Source organism: Neoarius graeffei, chromosome 4 (assembly GCF_027579695.1).
Source record: "Neoarius graeffei isolate fNeoGra1 chromosome 4, fNeoGra1.pri, whole genome shotgun sequence".
In the NCBI taxonomy this organism is placed as follows: Eukaryota; Metazoa; Chordata; class Actinopteri; order Siluriformes; family Ariidae; genus Neoarius; species Neoarius graeffei.
In genome coordinates, this window is record NC_083572.1 from 88,177,221 (window position 1) to 88,194,656 (window position 17,436).

A 17,436-nucleotide genomic window follows, 5' to 3' on the forward strand; every position below is an offset into this window, starting at 1 on the left:
GTACGCGCCTTAGAGAGTTCACTCCGGGAGATAAGGTACTCGTACTGTTGCCCACGTCGAGCTCCAAATTGATCGCCAAGTGGCAAGGACCCTTTGAGGTCACACGGCGAGTCGGGGACGTCGACTATGAGGTGAGGCGAACGGACAGGGGTGGGGCGCTACAGATTTACCACCTCAACCTGCTTAAACTCTGGAACGAGGAGGTCCCCGTGGCGTTGGTGTCGGTAGTTCCAGAGAAGGCGGAGCTGGGGCCGGAGGTTCAAAAAGGGACATTGGCATCGCGTACCTCTCCGGTCCCCTGTGGAGACCACCTCTCCCCGACCCAACTCACGGAGGTCGCCCAGTTGCAGACCGAGTTTTCGGATGTGTTCTCGCCCCTGCCCGGTCGCACTAACCTCATAGAGCACCACATAGAGACGCCCCCGGGGGTGGTAGTGCGTAGCCGCCCTTACAGGCTACCCGAACACAAAAAAAAGGTGGTTCGGGAAGAACTTCAGACCATGCTCGAAATGGGCATCGTCGAGGAGTCCTGCAGTGACTGGAGCAGCCCGGTGGTCTTGGTACCCAAGGCCGACGGGTCGGTCCGGTTCTGTGTGGACTATAGGAAAGTCAACGCGGTGTCTAAATTCGACGCGTACCCAATGCCTCGTATTGATGAGTTGCTCGATCGACTCGGCACTGCTCGCTTTTATTCGACACTGGATTTGACGAAGGGATATTGGCAGATCCCCTTGACTCCACTATCCCGAGAAAAAACGGCCTTTTCCACACCGTTTGGTTTACACCAATTCGTCACCCTTCCGTTTGGGCTGTTTGGGGCGCCCGCGACGTTTCAGCGGCTGATGGACAGAGTCCTCCGCCCTCACGCCACGTATGCAGCAGCATATTTAGATGACATAATCATCTATAGTAATGACTGGCAGCGGCACCTCGAACATCTGAGGGCTGTCCTTAGGTCACTGAGGCGAGCGGGGCTCACAGCCAACCCAAAGAAGTGTGCGATTGGGCGGGTGGAAGTACGGTATCTGGGCTTCCACTTGGGCAACGGGCAGGTGCGTCCCCAAATTAATAAGACGGCAGCAATTGCGGCCTGCCCGAGGCCCAAGACCAAAAAGGGGGTGAGACAGTTCCTGGGGCTGGCTGGCTATTATCGCAGGTTTATACCTAATTATTCGGACGTCACCAGCCCGCTGACTGATCTCACTAAAAAGGGGGCACCAGATCCGGTCCAGTGGACGGAGCAGTGCCAGCGGGCTTTCTCAGAGGTAAAGGCTGCACTGTGTGGGGGGCCACTTCTACACTCCCCTGACTTTTCTCTCCCTTTTATGTTGCAGACCGATGCGTCGGACAGAGGGCTGGGGGCGGTTTTGTCCCAGGAGGTGGAGGGGGAGGACCGCCCTGTCCTGTATATCAGCAGGAAGCTGTCGGTGCGTGAGGGGCGCTACAGCACCATAGAGAAAGAGTGTCTGGCCATCAAGTGGGCGGTTCTCGCCCTCCGGTACTACCTGCTGGGGCGCCCTTTCACCCTCTGTTCGGACCACGCGCCCCTCCAGTGGCTCCACCGCATGAAGGATGCCAACGCGCGGATCACCCGTTGGTATCTGGCGCTCCAACCCTTTAATTTCAAGGTGGTCCACAGGCCGGGGGCGCAGATGGTCGTGGCGGACTTCCTCTCCCGTCAAGGGGGGGGGGGGGGGGGGAGTCGGCTGCAGGCCGGACGGCCGCCCGGCCTGAGTCGGGCGGTGGGGGGTATGTGGCAGCGGGGGCGTGGTCAAGCGCCGGTCTGTGACAGGAGGGCGGAGTCAGGGAAGGTAAGTGGCAGAATCACGTCACCTGAGAGCAATTAACCTGTTTGTGTGTCTTCCCAGTGACTGCGCCCTATATCAGGAGGGAGAGCGAGAGCAGAGGGGCGCAACCCTGAACCAGACGCCAGTTGTGTGTGTGTCTCTGTAAAAAGTATTGCTAGACTGAAAAGTGTGGCAATAAAGCCAGTTGATAAAACCTGATCTCTGTCCTGCCGTCCTCTGTGCTCCACCCACACGTAGGGTCGTTACAGGGTTGTATTAATGTTCATGAATCCACCATCAGGAGAACACTGAACAACAAATGGTGTGCATGGCAGGGTTGCAAAGAGAAAGCCACTGCTCTCCAAAAAGAACATTGCTGCTCGTCTGCAGTTTGCTAAAGATCATGTGGACAAGCCAGAAGGCTATTAGAAAAATGTTTTGTGGATGGATGAGACCAAAATAAAAATTTTTGGTTTAAATGAGAAGTGTTATGTTTGGAGAAAGGAAAACACTGCATTCCAGCATCAGAACCTTATCCCATCTGTGAAAAATGGTGATGGTAGTATCATGGTTTGGGCCTGTTTTGCTGCATCTGGGCCAGGACGGCTTGCCATCATTGATGGAACAATGAATTCTGAATTATACCAGCGAATTCTAAATGAAAATGTCAGGACATTTGTCAGGCAAGACAACGACCCTAAGCACACAAGTTGTTCTACCAAAGAATGGTTAAAGAAGAATAAAGTTAATGTTTTGGAATGGCCAAGTCAAAGTCTTGACCTTAATCCAATTGAAATGTTGTGGAAGAACCTGAAGCGAGCAGTTCATGTGAGGAAACCCACCAACATCCCAGAGCTGAAGCTGTTCTGTATGGAGGAATGGGCTAAAATTCCTCCAAGCTGGTGTGCAGGACTGATCAACAGTGACCGGAAACGTTTAGTTGCAGTTATTGCTGCACAAGGGGGTCACACCAGGTAGTGAAAGCAAAGGTTCACATACTTTTGCCACTCACAGATATGTAATATTGGATCATTTTCCTCAATAAATAAATGCCCAAGTAGAATATTTTTGTCTCATTTGTTTAACTGGGTTCTCTTTATCTACTTTTAGGACTTGTGTGAAAATCTGATGATGTTTTAGGTCATATTTATGCAGAAAAATAGAAAATTCTAAAGGGTTCACAAACTTTCAAGCACCACTGTATATCCCAGGAGTCATATAAAATTTTTTTTGACAATTACTTGTGTATGCATTCATCATATTATTGTCAAATTCATCCTAGTATAATGCATTTTTTAAAACAATTTTTAATCAGATGTTTAGGCAGCATTTAAATGAGTTATTTAAGATGCTGGTCATATAGGCTTGTTCATATTCACTTCATGTCTTTACAGCTGAAATGTTGCTATCTGCTAATGGCTTGTACATGCTATTACTTTCAGGCTATCTCGATAAAAATGCTTGCAGGCATAACTGTGTTTGCTTTTTTGGGAAAATTAATAAAACCAAATCATTCTGCTTATTAAAACATGACATGCTGAAATGTTGGGCTTCTATTACAGTTTTTTAGTCTCTGTATCTCAGTTTTTCTCTGTGTGTGGGTGGAATTTTTTCCATTAGCTTTGTTCTCTGGACTATTGCCCTGATTTGAGGTGGCAGTTTAAACCTAAGTTACCCTAAGGGCCTTATCATCGTCTCTCACACTGCACTCTTCCTCAGGAAGTCTGTTCAGACCACCCTTTATCTCACTTTCTCCTTTACACTCCTCCATCTTTCCCTCCTCCTGGCTTATGTTTTATGGTTGTTTCACCTCACATCATGCTCTTCATACTGTATGCTGTAATGGTCATATTAGAGCTACCATTTATCTTCTATTCCCTTAATTATTTATGACATTTGCTCACCTTTTGGTTAGTTACATTCAGGACCTGATTTAGTAAAGGGTTGCATCATGCACAAATTTGAAAACACTATCAAGACAATCTACAGAAGGTTTTTTTTTTAAATCGAAGAAATTAGCACATTTTGTCTGTGTTTGCCTTGGTGGATATTCAGTTTGGGAGTGCCATCCATCCATTATTTGTAGCCACTTATCCTGTTTAACAGGGTTGCAGGCAAGCTGGAGCCTATCCCAGCTGACTATGGGTGAGAGGTGGGGTACACCCTGAACAAGCCGCCAAGTCATCACAGGGCTGACCCATAGAGGCAAACAACCATTTACACTCACATTCACACCTACGGTCAATTTAAAGCCACCAATTAGCCTAACCTGCATATATTTGCACTGTGGGGAAAACCGGAGCACCCAGAGGAAACCCACACAGACACGGGGAGAACATGCAAACTCCACACAGAAAGACCCTCACCGGCCGCTGGGCTCGAACCCAGGACCTTCTTGCTGTGAGGCAACAGTGCTAACCACTACACCACCGTGCCACCCCAGTTTGGGAATGTTTCTACCTAAAAGAACAATTAGCACACACAAACATCTTATTTAGTACATATTGTTTTGTTTTCCTGCTTTGTATGTTATATGATTCATGTATTACTTCTGTGTAAATCACCCTTGAAACATCCACTGGTCCAACTTTGTTGGAGAAGGTTATGTTTTTATACCCCCGTTCCAAAGTAGGGGGGGTATACTGGTTTACCTCTGTCTGTCCGTCCTTAACACCCTTTTGCTCAGCAACCACAAATCATAGCCACTTGGTACTTGGTACCAAACTTCAGCTTGGGGTTGTATATCGTGTATACCATTTTCAGGTCTGTCGCAGATCAACTTCCTGTTTACCAACTGAATGTATTTACGAAACATACAACCCCAATTCCAAAAAAGTTGGGACAAAGTACAAATTGTAAATAAAAACAGAATGCAATGATGTGGAAGTTTCAAAATTCCATATTGTATTCAGAATAGAACATGGATGACATATCAAATGTTTAAACTGAGAAAATGTATCATTTAAAGAGAAAAATTAGGTGATTTTAAATTTCATGACAACAAAACATCTCAAAAAAGTTGGGACAAGGCCATGTTTACCACTGTGAGACATCCCCTTTTCTTTTTACAACAGTCTGTAAACGTCTGGGGACTGAGGAGACAAGTTGCTCAAGTTTAGGGATAGGAATGTTAACCCATTCTTGTCTAATGTAGGATTCTAGTTGCTCAACTGTCTGAGGTCTTTTTTGTCGTATCTTCCGTTTTATGATGCGCCAAATGTTTTCTATGGGTGAAAGATCTGGACTGCAGGCTGGCCAGTTCAGTACCCGGACCCTTCTTCTACGCAGCCATGATGCTGTAATTGATGCAGTATGTGGTTTGGCATTGTCTTGTTGGAAAATGCAAGGTCTTCCCTGAAAGAGACGTCGTCTGGATGGGAGCATATGTTGCTCTAGAACCTGGATATACCTTTCAGCATTGATGGTGTCTTTCCAGATGTGTAAGCTGCCCATGCCACACGCACTAATGCAACCCCATACCATCAGAGATGCAGGCTTCTGAACTGAGCGCTGATAACAACTTGGGTCGTCTTTCTCCTCTTTAGTCCGAATGACACGACGTCCCTGATTTCCATAAAGAACTTCAAATTTTGATTCGTCTGACCACAGAACAGTTTTCCACTTTGCCACAGTCCATTTTAACCCTTTGGTGACTGACCCCTTGAACATGGTTCCTCCAGGAACGATGACGTTTCAGTCGTCAAGACAACGGAAAAACTAAAATACAAGAGCATTTTGTTTTGTGCACAAGAGCATTGTGACGTATCTTTCTGTTTTTGTATTTTAGTTCTTCTGTTGTCTTGACAACTGAAAAGTCATAGTTCCTGGAGGAACCATTTTCAAGGGGTCAGTCACCAAAGGGTTAAATGAGCCTTGGCCCAGAGAAGACATCTGGATCATGTTTAGATACGGCTTCTTCTTTGAACTATAGAGTTTTAGCTGGCAACGGCGGATGGCACGGTGAATTGTGTCCACAGATAATGTTCTCTGGAAATATGTGGCAGATCACAGAATCCAGGGACACGTGTCTGCCCGGGGGCATTTTGAGTTATTGACAGATTCAGAAAGTACAGTTTCTAAGCTTTCCAATGATCCCTTCCATGTAGAGATCTGACAATATTTGAAGAATGTGTGGCCTTTTGAAAGTGTATACCTCTTAAAACAGAAAAGGGAGAAAATCGCCCTCAAAGTTTTCCATCTCAGCTACTCTGGGTGTAGGGCGGACACATAATGGTGCTCATTTGCATGATATTAAGGAAAGCTCTACCCCCTACTAGCTAGCACGATGCTACTTTCATGTAAACAAAGATCACCACGTCAATTTTCCTTCCATGCAAAGTATGCCCAACACAATTATGAAGTACAAAAATAAGTCCTAAAGTATACTTTAACATTTTGTGGTTGAAAAATTACTCACACCGTAAGAAAGATAGCACGATGATGACACAACTAACACAACACTAGTTTCATGTAAAGCCTCGGTCACAACCGGCCGTACCGTGCTCCTACGGCCGGTCTACATGCAAGAAACGCACGGAGAGCGCGCGTGTGATGTGCTGATTTTCGAGCCGCAGACCGGCCGCAGAGGTTCTTTATCATGTCAAACAAACTCTACGGGCGCTTACGTTTTTTTCAGGTTGCAAGACAAACTTACGGCCAACGCGCGTCTTTCTCCATGAACAAAAAAAACCCCGCAGCGATTTGGGAAACGCCAAAAATCGCACGGCCAAAAAATCATACATCCGGTTGTGACCTAGGCTTAACAATACCACAACACTCTCCGTTACATGCAAAAATAACCACACAGCCTTAGATTAATAAACTTACCCCATCAGAAAGAGAAACGGCACCTTGCACACGCCAATGCCTCCGATGGAATGTAATCCTAGAACGGTCCGTGCATCATCCGATCATTCAAGTATTCCATTCAATCTGGAAGACGAGGTTGCATTTTTTTTTGCTAGAAATGGTCATCTCCGATGTAAATACCGTGTGTCTGTTTGCTTCGCGGTGTTTCAGCTCCTCTGCGCTCTGTTTAGCTTGCTCATTCCATAGTGAAATTACATGCCTGTATGCAGCTAAGTAGCCACGAGCTCAGCCCGTATCATACAGCTGATTCGCGAAAAAACCCCCAAAAGACTTAAATCATCATGTGAATGGCCTATATGGTAATTTACCCACACCCCCCAGCAGGTTACAGTCCTGACAAAAACGAGACAATTTGCAACAAAAAATGTATGCTTTTCCAACAAAACAATCAATTATCTGAAATACTGATTGCATTCTTCAAGATCTCAACTTGCACATGATGGAAAAAAACAAAAATCACAAATTTTGAAAAAAAAAATGCTTCTTTTGCGATTATCTCAGATTCGTTTCGGCCGACATGTGTCCCTGGATTCGGTGAGGGGTCACATATTCCTGAGCCCATTTTGTGATTTCCAATACAGAAGCATGCCTGTATGTGATGTAGTGCCGTCTAAGGGCCCGAAGATCACGGGCACCCAGTATGGTTTTCCGGCCTTGACCCTTACACACAGAGATTCTTCCAGATTCTCTGAATCTTTTGATGATATTATGCACTGTACATGATGACATGTTCAAACTCTTTGCAATTTTACACTGTCAAACTCCTTTCTGATATTGCTCCACTATTTGTCGGCGCAGAATTAGGGGGATTGGTGATCCTCTTCCCATCTTTACTTCTGAGAGCCGCTGCCACTCCAAGATGCTCTTTTTATACCCAGTCATGTTAATGACCTATTGCCAATTGACCTAATGAGTTGCAATTTGGTCCTCCAGCTGTTCCTTTTTTGAACCTTTAACTTTTCCAGCCTCTTATTGCCCCTGTCCCAACTTTTTTGAGATGTGTTGCTGTCATGAAATTTCAAATGAGCCAATGTTTGGCATGAAATTTCAAAATGTCTCACTTTCGACATTTGATATGTTGTCTATGTTCTATTGTGAATACAATATCAGTTTGAGATTTGTAAATTATTGCATTCCATTTTTATTTACAATTTGTACTTTGTCCCAACTTTTTTGGAATCGGGGTTGTATAGCGTGGATTTACAACAATTTGTAACACTTTTCTCAGCAACTACAAATCACAACTGCTTGATATTTGGGACCGAGCTTCAGCTTGGGGTTCTATACCGTGTTTGCCATTTTCAGGTCCGTCGCACATTGACTTCCTGTTTACCGACTGAATGTATTTATGAAACATATAGGGTGGATTTTGACGCTATTTCAAGAAGCAAAATGCTATTTCAAAATTACCATTTACCAGGATGCTATTTGAAATCCCTGGAGAGAACACGGCTCTTTACTTACTTGTTTCAGGGTTAATTATTTGTTGAAGTCAGCATTCATAATAAGTGTTCTATTCCTTTGATTGATTGCATTCTGATATAAGAGAGAGTCGGGGTATACGTAAGTGAGCAGTAGCTCACAGTTGATCTTGTTGTCTCTGTTTGTTTGTTTGTTTGTTTGTTTGTCTGTTCCCAGTGGAACTCAAAAAGCAGTAAATGGATTTTGATAAAATTTTGAGGAAAAGCAAGCCATGGGCCAAGGAACAATTGATTAGCTTTTGATGCAAATCCGGATATGTATGTGGATCCAGGATTTTTTTTTTTGTCTTTTCCCAATGTAACTCAAAAAATAGTGAATGTATTTTGATGAAATTTGGTGTACAGCCTTACTATTAGCCTAGGTTCAATTGATTTGATTTTGATGTTAATAACATGTGGCTTGGCAGAGGTATACACTATAACAAGTGCCCTTGTAGTTGCACTTGCAATTTATCACTTTGATCACACAGATTATTGTTTGTTTTTATTTGGCATCACAAATAGTAAATCAGGGTCTTAGAGTTATTTTTATAGAGTTAAGTTATTTGTATTTCATCTAATGATGACTGGCTTTATTTACAGTGGTGCTTGAAAGTTTGTGAACCCTTTAGAGTTTTCTCTATTTCTGCATAAATATGACCTAATATAACATCAGATTTTCACACAAGTCCTCAAAGTAAATAAAGAGAACCCAGTTAAACAAATGAGACAAAAATATTATACTTGGTCATTTATTTATTGAGGAAAATGATCCAATATTCCATATCTGTGAGTGGCAAAAGTATGTGAACCTTTGTTTTCAGTATCTGGTGTGACCCCCTTGTGCAGCAATAACTGCAACTAAACGTTTCCGGTAACTGTTGATCAGTCCTGCACACCGGCTTGGAGGAATTTTAGCCCATTCCTCCGTACAGAACAGCTTCAACTCTGGGATGTTGGTGGGTTTCCTCACATGAACTGCTCGCTTCAGGTCCTTCCACAACATTTCGATTGGATTAAGGTCAGGACTTTGACTTGGCCATTCCAAAACATTAACTTTATTCTTCTTTAACCATTCTGTGGTAGAACGACTTGTGTGCTAAGGGTCGTTGTCTTGCTTCATGACCCACTTTCTCTTGAGATTCAGTTCATGGACAGATGTCCTGACATTTTCCTTTAGAATTCGCTGGTATAATTCAGAATTCATTGTTCCATCAATGATGGCAAGCCGTGCTGGCCCAGATGCAGCAAAACAGGCCCAAACCATGATACTACCACAACCATGTTTCATAGATGGGATAAGGTTCTTATGTTGGAATGCAGTGTTTTCCTTTCTCCAAACATAACACTTCTCATTTAAACCAAAAAGTTCTATTTTGGCCTCAACCATCCACAAAACATTTTTCCAATAGCCTTCTGCCTTGTCCACGTGATCTTTAGCAAACTGCAGACGAGCAGCAATGTTCTTTTTGGAGAGCAATGGCTTTCTCCTTGCAACCCTGCCATACACACCATTGTTGTTCAGTGTTCTCCTGATGGTGGACTCATGAACATTAACATTAACCAATGTGAGAGAGGCCTTCAGTTGCTTAGAAGTCACCCTGGGGTCCTTTGTGACCTTGCTGACTATTCCACGCCTTGCTCTTGGAGTGATCTTTGTTGGTCGACCACCCCTGGGGAGGGTAACAATGGTCTTGAATTTCCTCCATTTGTACACAATCTGACTGTGGATTGGTGGAGTCCAAAGTCTTTAGAGATGGTTTTGTAACCTTTTCCAGCCTGATGAGCATCAACAACGCTTTTTCTGAGGTCCTCAGAAATCTCCTTTGTTCGTGCCATGATACACTTCCACAAACATGTTGTGAAGATCAGACTTTGATAGATCCCTGTTCTTTAAATAAAACAGGGTGCCCACTCACACCTGATTGTCATCCCATTGATTGAAAACACCTGACTCTAATTTCACCTTTAAATTAACTGCTAATCCTAGAGGTTCACATACTTTTGCCACTCACAGATATGTAATATTGGATCATTTTCCTCAATAAATAAATGACCAAGTATAATATTTTTGTCTCATTTGTTTAACTGGGTTCTCTTTATCTACTTTTAGGACTTGTGTGAAAACCTGATCATGTTTTAGGTCATATTTATGCAGAAATATAGAGAATTCTAAAGGGTTCACAAACTTTCAAGCACCACTGTAAACCAACCACAGAACATGAATGTATCTTCTTTACTCAAATCCTAACTCATAACCCCCCCAAAACAAAACCGTTGAGTAGTTCAGTGTTCCTTAGAGAATAAACATTTGCTGCTTCAGCTTTCATATGTTTAACATACCATATTTAATATCCCCCCTATTGGTTTATATTAAATGTGTGAATCTGGACTGCAATCCCACTGGGCTCAGCAAAAAAAAAAAAAAAGCATGAGAGTGCACTGTTTTTACCCTCATGTGGGTAGGGGTGAAGAGACAAATATGAAACTTACAGGTGAAGAAAGGCCACATTGATTAATGTGGTGGGCGTATTGGATTCAGCATGGTGTGTGAGTGGTGCAGTGCAACGTGTTTACTGCATTTGTTCATTCATCTCAGTAGTAGCTTATCCTAGTCAGGGTCCCTGTGTTTTTTTTCTTGTTTCTTTATACAGTATTTTGGAATACGAAAAACAAGTCCATTGGAAAGTATGTCAAATTGTGTGAGAAAATGAAATGATATTATTGGTGAAAATTTGAAAAATTTGAGTATTGTTGTTGGCCATGTGCATCACTTCCTGGCCAAAATTTACCCATCTTCTAATGGCTACTTCCAACCATGTCACAAAGCAAAAGTCGTCTCAAACTGGTTTCAAGAGCATGATGCTCATTACATTTACATGCGCAAAATATTCAGTTTTTTGCCCTTATTCAGAAAAAAGACAACATTCCTACTAATCTGTTTACATGGTTAATGAAAATGAATATTCTACTAATATTCCAATTTACATGCAGCCGTGCATACTCTGATTGATCATCTATTTGGTTTGTGTACAACACACAGACCTTACGGTAAACAGGCAAAAAGTCGTGTGTCGCAAACTGCTGTAAAAACCCCAGTTGAGACACATGCTCTAGATGCGCTGTATACATGTTCAAAAGAATGCTCCTAAAACCTAAATAATATCAGCATATCCCACATGTCTTAATTGGAAAATGCTAAATTAGATGTCCAAACAGAATATGCTGTTTACATGACCTGGAGAAAATTCTGAATATTGTTATATTTGGAATAATAGTGAATAAGTGTGAATATTAAGTAAACATACTGAATGAGTTCAGTATTTTTCACTGGACGTCTCGGTTACTGACTCTGAATCCAAAAATGCCTTTGAGATGTGGTAGTACGGGAGATTTACAGCATGAAAGTGCACCTGAAAAAACTGCAGGAACTGTGTGATGCAGTCATGTGAACATGGGCCAGAATTTCAAAGGAAAGTTTCCAACATCTTGTCGAATTCATGCTATGAAGTATTGAGGCTGTTTTGAGAGCAAAGGGACGCCCTATGCAGTATTAGTATAGTGTCATTAATAAAGTGTTCTGTGAGTGTACATAAATGTGTAGAGAAGCTGCCTTGGGCCCAAAGGGTTGCAGGTTCGATTCCCTGGACCAACAGGAAAATCCATGGATGAAGTGCACTTGAGGAAGGCATCTAACCCCCAACTGCTCCCCAGGCACTGGGTACATGTGTGCGCTTGTTGTATGTCGCTCTGGATAAGAGCATCTGCTAAATGCCTGTAATGTAATGTAATGTAACGTGTAGGTAATGTAATGTGGGGCAACTTTGTGAATTACAGCTGGACAGTGATCCTAGTCTCTGTTGGTTTAAAATCTTAAGTTTTTAAAGACTGTAATCTTAAAAACATTAATTTTTTTAAACAATTTTTTTAAAAATTCTATTTTATGTTGTACAGTGGGGCGGCACAGTGGTGTAGTGGTTAGCGCCGTCGCCTCACAGCAAGAAGGTCCGGGTTCGAGCCCCGTGGCCGGCGAGGGCCTTTCTGTGTGGAGTTTGCATGTTCTCCCCGTGTCCGCGTGGGTTTCCTCCGGGTGCTCCGGTTTCCCCCGCAGTCCAAAGACATGCAGGTTAGGTTAACTGGTGACTCTAAATTGACCGTAGGTGTGAATGTGAGTGTGAATGGTTGTCTGTGTCTATGTGTCAGCCCTGTGATGACCTGGCAACTTGTCCAGGGTGTACCCCGCCTTTCGCCCGTAGTCAGCTGGGATAGGCTCCAGCTTGCCTGCGACCCTGTAGAAGGATAAAGCGGCTAGAGATAATGAGATGATATGTTGTACAGTGTGTCTTTTTCTTTTCGCATGTCTAATAACTTGCTGCTGCAACAAAACAATTCCCAGGCTGGGCTCAATAAAGTCAATCAATCAATCAATCAATCAATCAATTTATTTATCTTTCTATCTATCTGTGTTTCGATACCACTAAAATTTGCCAAAACTAAGATTTTTTTTTGTTCATTAAAAAACAAAATGTTATATTTTATCTGTTTATAGTTACATATAATGTGGAATATCCATAAAACAAGTTTCTTTCTGTTATCGGTTACATTATAGCCTTTCTTTTTTTTTTCTCTCAAAGTTAATAACAAAAAAAATCCAGCTTATGTTATTCAGTTTTAATTAAGAAGAACACTAAAAATAGAGTTGACTTGACCAAATATAACACACACACACACACACACACACACACACACACACACACACACACACACTTTTCGGTTCTCTCCAAGAAACACATTATATATCTCGTTTCAGATAATAATACCGGATTGCTCATGCAAGAAGACACGAAAGATGTGAAATAAAAACTGAGGGGTATGTGATAAAAGTGCAGGCTTTCTATATTTATCTGTGAAAGGTTTCCAGAGCTTTGAAAGTGGCAATACACCAAGTTTCCTGAATCATATATTCCCTCGAAGAAGAACTGCAATCCATTTAGTATTGAAACTTATGACATTGTAAACTCTAGATGTTTTTCTCTTTGCTGTTTCAGCCTCTTTTGCTTGGGGTATCTTTTCATGCACTGGTTTTGTGCAAGTCTCTGGAGTATTTGAATTGTTCCTCATTTCAGCATGAACAAATGAAATAGCCAGGTGTCTGTTCCAGTTTTGGACGAAATTATATGTTGTGTACAATAAGACGTGTCACTGTAAACACACATGGATGATAAATATCTGGTTGTAAAGATAGCAGCAGACGCCATCCATGGAACTCTATATATTACATGCACAGGAAATGTGGAGAAATTATATCAGGGAGTTTAACTGAGGCCCTGTCCACATGGCAACGGATTCAGGTGAATCCGATACAATTGTTTATCATTTCGGCCTGGCGTCCACACGGCACCGGCGTTTTGGGTGCCCCAAACCGCAATCTTTTGAGAACGGGTTCCAGAGTGGAAAGATCTGGCAACGTTGCCGTTGCGAAGTCGTCTGGATGAGTAGAACGGATTTATTTACGATGACGTCACAACCACATGACTGTCAGTGCTTCACGCCGGGTAGAAGTGTAACGAACTCGATGCGAGTTGTCAACAAATCCTATAACTTGGTTCATGAAACGCGCTTACAAAATATTTTCACTGTGAATATTTATTGTGTAATGGTGCAAAGTGAGAGAGAGAGAGACTCTGCCCTTAGGGCAGAGTCAATCCCGCCAGCAAAAATAGGGAAAAAAAGGAGCGATCTCACCTCTTCAGATGTTGGTTTAAGTCCTACAATACATTCCTCAAAAAGGGTGTAGAACAACAAATTAATCCATCAACGTGTAGCATTCAATTTATTCCGGACCATTAAAGACGCTGCCTTCCGCGTAGAATCATACGTCATCCTCGTCGCCATATTGGATAGGTCAAAGCGGAGAATAAAGATGCCTCATTCATGTGCTGCGTTTAACTGTACCAACAGGTTTACCGTCTAAACGAGATCACATGGGATTACCTTTCACAGGTGAGACTGGAAAAATACTTTTCATTGTATTTGGTCATTATAATGTAATTTCACGAACAGATTTTTCTGACTTTGTGGCTAATATGAAGTCTCACGCATAATAGTTTATGCGCATGCGTCCTTACTTCTTCTATTGTTCTGGTGTCTCCGAAGGGACCGTCTTACAGCGCCCCTAGAGGTGTGGCATGTGTATTGCATCGTTTTCAGCAAGCGTTGCGTTGCCATATGAACCTGATATTTTACTGATCGTTGCCCATTTGGACACGATATTTTTTTAAATAACATCTCGTTGCTGTTGTCGTGTGGATGTAGCCTGAAATAACACGTAGGACCACATGGCTCATGTATGAGGATGTGTAATGTTTGTGCGATGTGAAATCATGGGCTTTCACATGCACTTGATTTTGGCCTATTTTCTGAACCATGCAAAGCTAGACGACCCATGTGGTCTGTTCCTGCTTTCTCATCTTCTCTCTTCTGCCTTCACTCTTTTAAAACAAGCCATACTGCTGCTTTCTGTATGTGTGTGTGTGTGTTCATATGTGGAGGTGCATTTCTTTAATAAAAGTGAGTGTCAGTAGGGGGGAGGAGGTAGAATTTGCATTTAGTGTTCTCCCAATTTAGCTGAGCCAGCCAGACAGCACAGACAAGAGAAATGAAGATGGACTTTCATTCGTCAAATCAGTCCTCTGGTGCAAAATGCAGTACATGCAAAAGGAGTTTACAAAGATCTCCCCCAGGATATAGTATGCATTATGTTTGTAATCAGTCAGTGTCCGTAAGCACTGCTGTGATTCATAAATTCACTGATGAGAACTTGAGGAGTTGTGTATATCTCAGCCATTCTGCACTCAGCACTAATCCTTCACTCCTGTCCTGTAAGAGCACAGCACTGACACCGGCCTATGACTCACTCAGCCGCGCTGTGAAATATAACCGCAGCAAAGCCATCACACGTCTGGGATCGACAAATCTCTCCATTGCCTCTCAGAATTTAAAGCACAGCTTCTGATAAAGTTGGCCAGTTTGGCCATGCCATGGCTGAGCAGAGCCTTATAAACTGCACTATAGGATTTATACAGATATTAGCTATTACAGATAAAAGGAAGAGGATGAATTTATTTAAATTTGTGTGCAGGTGTTTTTATCGGCTTTAGTCCAGAATCTACAGTGGTGCTTGAAAGTTTGTGAACCCTTTAGAATTTTCTATTTTCTGCATTAATATGCCCTAAAACATCATCAGATTTTCACACAAGTCCTAAAAGTAGATAAAGAGAACCCAGTTAAACAAATGAGACAAAAATATTATACTTGGGCATTTATTTATTGAGGAAAATGATCCAATATTACATATCTGTGAGTGGCAAAAGTATGTGAACCTCTAGGATTAGCAGTTAATTTGAAGGTGAAATTAGAGTCAGGTGTTTTCAATCAATGGGATGACAATCAGGTGTGAGTGGGCACCCTGTTTTATTTAAAGAACAGGGATCTATCAAAGTCTGATCTTCACAACACATGTTTGTGGAAGTGTATCATGGCACGAACAAAGGAGATTTCTGAGGACCTCAGAAAAAGTTTTGTTGATGCTCATCAGGCTGGAAAAGGTTACAAAACCATCTCTAAAGAGTTTGGACTCCACCAATCCACAGTCAGACAGATTGTGTACAAATGGAGGAAATTCAAGACCATTGTTACCCTCCCCAGGAGTGGTCAACCAACAAAGATCACTCCAAGAGCAAGGCGTGTAATAGACGGCGTGGAATAGACGGCGAGGTCACAAAGGACCCCAGGGTAACTTCTAAGCAACTGAAAGCCTCTCTCACATTGCTAATGTTAATGTTCATGACTTCACCATCAGGAGAACACTGAACAACAATGGTGTGCATGGCAGGGTTGCAAGGAAAAAAGCCACTGCTCTCCAAAAAGAACATTGCTGCTCGTCTGCAGTTTGCTAAAGATCACGTAGACAAGCCAGAAGACTATTGGAAAAATGTTTTGTGGACGGATGAGACCAAAATAGAACTTTTTGGTTTAAATGAGAAGCGTTATGTTTGGAGAAAGGAAAACACTGCATTCCAGCATAAGAAACTTATCCTATCTGTGAAACGTGGTGGTGGTAGTATCATGGTTTGGGCCTGTTTTGCTGCATCTGGGCCAGGACGGCTTGCCATCATTGATGGAACAATGAATTCTGAATTATACCAGCGAATTCTAAATGAAAATGTCAGGACATCTGTCCATGAACTGAATCTCAAGAGAAGGTGGGTTATGCAGCAAGACAACGACCCTCAGCACACAAGTTGTTCTACCAAAGAATGGTTAAAGAAGAATAAAGTTAATGTTTTGGAATGGCCAAGTCAAAGTCCTGACCTTAATCCAATCGACATGTTGTGGAAGGACCTGAAGCGAGCAGTTCATGTGAGGAAACCCACCAACATCCCAGGGTTGAAGCTGTTCTGTACGGAGGAATGGGCTAAAATTCCTCCAAGCCGGTGTGCAGGACTGATCAACAGTTACCGCAAACGTTTAGTTTCAGTTATTGCTGCACAAGGGGGTCACACCAGATACTGAAAGCAAAGGTTTCCTCAATAAACAAATGACCAAGTATAATATTTTTGTCTCATTTGAAGAAGAAAGAAAAAACATTTATTTGTCACATGCACACTTCAAGCACAGTGAAATTCATCCTCTACATTTAACCCATCTGAAGCAGTGAACACTTGCATACACACCCAGAGCAGTGAGCAGTCAGGGGTTAAGTACCGTGCTCAAGGGCACTTCGGCCCAAGGCCACCCTCCGTTAACCTAACTGTATGTCTTTGGACTGTGGGGGAAACCAGAGCACCTGGAGGAAACCCACACTGACACAAGGAGAACATGCAAACTCCACACAGAAAGGCCCCCGCTGGCTGCGAAGCCAGAACCTTCTTGCTGTGAGGCGATAGTGAAGAAGAAACCTTTATTTGTCACATGCACACTTCAAGCACAGTGAAATTCATCCTCTACATTTAACCCATCTGAAGCAGTGAACACTTGCATACACACCCAGAGCAGTGAGCAGTCAGGGGTTAAGTACCGTGCTCAAGGGCACTTCGGCCCAAGGCCACCCTCCGTTAACCTAACTGTATGTCTTTGGACTGTGGGGGAAACCAGAGCACCTGGAGGAAACCCACACTGACACAAGGAGAACATGCAAACTCCACACAGAAAGGCCCCCGCTGGCTGCGAAGCCAGAACCTTCTTGCTGTGAGGCGATAGTGAAGAAGAAACCTTTATTTGTCACATGCACACTTCAAGCACAGTGAAATTCATCCTCT

At 42.8% G+C, this 17,436-nt stretch overlaps 1 protein-coding gene across 2 annotated transcripts in view; it reads left to right on the plus strand.

Annotated features, from left to right (window-relative positions):
- kank4 (KN motif and ankyrin repeat domains 4) overlaps positions 1-17,436 on the plus strand; it is a 127,707-nt gene that overhangs the window by 55,826 nt on the left and 54,445 nt on the right. The window lies entirely within an intron of this gene.